Raw genomic sequence first — 5,267 nt, forward strand, 5'->3', positions numbered from 1 at the left:
CCTGCCCGCGTCTGTGCACTGGGGAACGGGGATGGGGGGCAGCTGGGGCTGATTCTCCCCTGGCAGCTGCAGGCTGGCCACTGGCACAGCTACACCCCAACTTTGAACAGTCCCTGGTAGGAACCCTTCAGGAGGCCGGGCCCCCAGGGCCCCTCTCTTCCTTCAGCGGGGCCACGCAGCCCCCTGCACTGAACCTCAGGGCTCCAACTCTCCTGCCCCAGGCTGCGAGCTCTGCCCAGCCTGTCCCCTGGGACCAACCCCAGTACCGACCTGTCCCCTCTGCCAGGCCCAGGCACCTCCGCAGGGTTTGTCAGTCGGCTGTAACGCGGTGACATGGGGCAGCCAACGTTCCCATGTGGACCAGATCCGAGCACCCGGCCAATCGGACACACAATCCATGGCCTGGCTCCCTCAGTCCCGGGCAAGATCTGCCCAGTCTCTCCAAAGCCGGGTCTTATCCAACCCCCCTCGGCCCCTTGTCCCAGCCTGCAGCCCCCAGCTGAGGTCACAGCTCCCGCCTGCCCTGGGAGGTGTCGGGATTCAGCCCTCAGAACTCCCGTCACCCTCCCGGATCCTCCACGGGGCTGGGCTGGGTCGGCTCAGCCCCTTCAACGCCCACTTGGCATCCCCCGGCCAGGCTGTGACCCAGCAGCTCCCAGCTCCTGCTCTGCCCCAGGTGTCGTCACCACGCCAGGCCTCTCAGCTGTACCCCTACTGCAGAACCCCTGCTTGGGGACGGGGGGGGGGCTCCAGGACAAGGGGCCATCACCCCCCACAGCCTGCCCGGGCCTCTCAGCCATACCCCTACTGCAGAACCCCCCCTTGGGTCTGGGGGGTCTCCAGGAAAAGGGGCCATCACCCCCCACAGCCTGCCCGGGCCTCTCAGCCGTACCCTGCTGCAGAACCCCCCCTGGGGATGGGGGGGGGCTCCAGGACAAGGGGCCATCACCCCCCACAGCCTGCCCGGGCCTCTCAGCCGTACCCCTACTGCAGAACCCCCGCTTGGGGACGGGGGGTCTCCAGGACAAGGGGCCATCGCCCCCCACAGCCTGCCCGGGCCTCTCAGCCTCATCCCCAGTGATGCCATGTGTGGCCGCTACACAGGAGTCACTGGCAAAGGAGTCACGGTTCTGGTCTCTGGCCAAGGAGATGCAACTCAGAGCCCCCTGCCCCTCCCGGCTCAGAGCCCCCTGCCGCTCCCGGCTCAGAGCCCACTGCCCCTCCCGGCTCCCAGCACCCTGCCCCTTCCGGCTCAGAGCCCCCTGCCCCTCCCAGCTCCCGGCCCCCTGCCCCTCCCAGCTCCTGGCTCCTGGCCCCCTGCCCCTCCCGGCTCAAAGCCCCCTGCCCCTCCTGGCTCCCTGCTCAGAGCCCCCTGCCCCTCCCTGCTCAGAGCCCCCTGCCCCTCCCGGCTCCCTGCTCCCAGCCCCCTGCCCCTCCCGGCCCAGAGCCCCCTGCCCCTCCCGGCTCCAAGCCCAGTGCCCCCTGCCCCTCCCGGCTCCCAGCCCCCTGCCCCTCCCGGCTCCGAGCCCAGTGCCCCCTGCCCCTCCCGGCCCCCTGCCCCTCCCGGCTCCGAGCCCAGTGCCCCCTGCCCCTCCCAGCCCCCTGCCCCTCCTGGCTCAGAGCCCCCTGCCCCTCCTGGCTCAGAGCCCCCTGCCCCTCCCGGCTCCCGGCTCAGAGCCCCCTGCCCCTCCCAGCTCCTGGCTCAGAGCCCCCTGCCACTCCTGGCTCCAAGCAGACTGGGCAACAAAATGGCAGTGTCACGGAGTGTGGGGGGACACAAGGCCCTGCATCCCCGGCATCCTGCGATTCACCATGACTCTCAGCCAGCCAGTAAAGCAGAAGGTTTATTTACAGGTTTCAGAGTAGCAGCCATGTTAGTCTGTATCCGCAAAAAGAACAGGAGTACTTGTGGCACCTTAGAGACTAACAAATTTATTAGAGCATAAGCTTTCGTGGACTACAGCCCACTTCTTCGGATGCATATAGAATGCATTTTCTATATGCATCCGAAGAAGTGGGCTGTAGTCCACAAAAGCTTATGCTTTAATAAATTTGTTAGTCTCTAAGGTGCCACAAGTACTCCTGTTCTTTTTAATGTTTGTAATGGCTCAGCCATTCCCAGTCCTTATTCAATCCTGAGTTGATTGTGTCTAGTTTGCATATCAATTCCAGCTCAGCAGTCTCTCGTTGGAGTCTGTTTTTGAAGTTTTTCTGTTGTAAGATAGCCACCCGCAGGTCTGTCACTGAATGACCAGACAGGTTAAAAACAACAAGGAGTCTGGTGGCACCTTAAAGACTAACAGATTTATTTGGGCATAAGCTTTCGTGAGTAAAAACCTCACTTCTTCGGATGCATAGAATGAAGAATGCATCCGAAGAAGTGAGGTTTTTACTCACGAAAGCTTATGCCCAAATAAATCTTAGTCTTTAAGGTGCCACCAGACTCCTTGCTGTTTTTGTAGATACAGACTAACACGGCTACCCCCTGATACCAGACAGGTTAAAGTGTTCTCCCACTGGTTTTTGAGTATTATGATTCCTGATGTCAGATTTGTGTCCATTAATTCTTTTGGGTAGAGACTGTCCGGTTTGGCCAATGTACATGGCAGAGGGGAATCATAATACTATGAATAAGTTGAATAGGATTGGTCCGAGGACTGACCCTTGGGGAACACCACTAGTTACCCCTCTCCATTCTGAGAATTTACCATTTAAGACTTCTGTGCTTACATCACAAGACCTGAGCAAACATCTACCCTTGAGATCTCTAACAATGCAGACTTGCATTTCAAAGCTCTATTCATTTACAGATCTTCCTAACCAGTTTCTACAGTTCACCCATGGGTCAGGTCAGTCTGTGAGTTAATTAACAGGGCTTCAGCTGGGAGTTAGTGGGAGCCAGTGCAGCTGGTGATGTCGTTTGGGTCCCTCTCTCTGGCCTGGTCAGGGCAGCGCTCAGGGTCAGGGTAGTAGCCCAAGGGCAGAGCCCGGGAGAAGGTGGTGGTGGTGACTATGATGGGAAATCCCGTTCCTTCCAGACCGCCCGCCTCCCCACCAACTCCCTGAAGGCTTTTTGTCAGGCCCCCAAAGGGAGTGGGGGGCGGAACAGTCTATCCCCCTCTGTGACGTTATTGACATAAACTGGGACCATATAGATCATTGTTGCAACCAAGGTCCTGTAGTGGCACCCAAATCTTGTATAAAGGGGGTCAAATGGGGTGTCTAGGACAAGGTTATGGTTTACTGGTTATGATTATGCTGTCTATATGTGTGTATCAGTTTTGTAGTCAAAATTATGAATATTGGCTCTATACTGTCTGTATGGCAAACTTATGCTATGCTTCTGGGTGACATCCCAGACAAGCTGAGATTAGCTCTGCCTAGCCTGCTTGATGGCCCATTAAGGACCATCAGCTATACAATGGACCCATTGAGAGAAGGCAGATACGCCTTGTACCTCAGCAAAGTATGCAGGGACTGGCCCATGTGACTCCAGACTCCATTTTGCTGTAATTTTCCACAGTAAGAACAAAGAGGTGTTCTTACACCTGGAAAAGACTATATAAGGCTGATGCCTCATCTCCATCTTGTCTTCAATCCTGCTTCTTACCTCTGGAGGAACTTTGCTACAAACTGAAGCTCTGAACAAAGGACTGAGGACCCATCCCGGCTGGGGATGTATTCCAGAGACTTGATTTGAACCTGCAGTTTATTCTATCGCTGCTGCAAGCCTGAACCAAGAACTTTGCCATTACTGTATGTAATTGATTCCATTTAACCAATTCTAACTCTCATCTCTATCTTTTTCCTTTTATGAATAAACCTTTAGATTTTAGATTCTAAAGGATTGGCAACAGCGTGATTTGTGGGTAAGATCTGATTTGTATATTGACCTGGGTCTGGGACTTGGTCCTTTGGGATCAGGAGAACCGTTTTCTTTTACTGGGGTATTGGTTTTTATAACCATTTGTCCCCATAACGAGTGGCACTGGTGGTGATATTGGGAAACTGGAGTGTCTAAGGAGATTGCTTGTGAGACTTGCGGTTAGCCAGTGGGATGAGACCGAAGTCTTAGTCTGGCTGGTTTGGTTTGCCTTAGAGGGGGATAAACCCCAGCCTTGGGCTGTAACTGCCCTGTTTTAGCAATTTGTCCTGAGTTGGCACTCTCAGTTGGGTTCCGCCAGAACCACATTGTCACACCCTCATTAGTGTGTGTGAATAACTGGGACTGTTCTTACTGTGGTCTTTGAATGCTGAAGTGGGGAGTTTGGCTGGGACGGTCTGCATTAGGGGATGGGAGACTGGCCTTGAGGGAGGATACCTGAGCATGTAACATGAGAACCCAGGAAGGGGTTAGAGGCCAGGCCCGGGAAACTGAACAAAGGCTGGGGGAGGAGACGCTGGGGGGAGTTTGAGGAGTTGGCTGGTAATGGAGGGAGCCCAGACGGGGCTCTGCACCCTCCAATGGGCCTGTGGTGCCCCTGGGACCCCAAGATGGACCTAACTGAGGAGGTTCTGTTGTCTGTGCCTGCAAGACCTGTCTTGGACTGTGTTCCTGTCGTCTAAATAAACCTTCTGCTTTACTGGCTGGCTGAGCGTCATGGTGTGACAATGCGGTTCTGGCGGAACCCAACTGAGAGCGCCAACTCAGGACAAATTGCTCAAACAGGGCAGTTACAGCCCAAGGCTGGGTTTTTTTCCACCTCTAAGGCAAACCAAACCAGCCAGACTAGGAGGACTTCGGTCTCATCCCACTGGCTAACCGCAAGTCTCACAAGCAATCTCCTTAGACACTCCAGTTTCCCAGTATTACCACCAGTGCCACTCGTTACGGGGACAAATGGTTATGAAAACCAATACCCCAGTAAAAGAAAAAGGTTCTCCTGATCCCAAAGGACCAAGCCCCAGACCCAGGTCAATATACAAATCAGATCTTACCCACAAATCACGCTGTTGCCAATCCTTTAGAATCTAAAATCTAAAGGTTTATTCATAAAAGGAAAAAGATAGAGATGAGAGTTAGAATTGGTTAAATGGAATCAACTACATACAGTAATGGCAACGTTCTTGATTCAGGCTTGTAGCAGTGATGGAATAAACTGCAGGTTCAAATCAAGTCTCTGGAACATCCCCAGCTGGGATGGGTCCTCAGTCCTTCGTTCAAAGCTTCAGCTTGTAGCAAAGTTCCTCCAGAGGTATGAAGCAGGATTGAAGACAAGATGGAGATGAGGCATCAGCCTTATATAGTCTTTTCCAGGTGTAAGAAC

This window comes from Malaclemys terrapin, chromosome 2 (assembly GCF_027887155.1).
Source record: "Malaclemys terrapin pileata isolate rMalTer1 chromosome 2, rMalTer1.hap1, whole genome shotgun sequence".
Taxonomy (NCBI): Eukaryota; Metazoa; Chordata; order Testudines; family Emydidae; genus Malaclemys; species Malaclemys terrapin.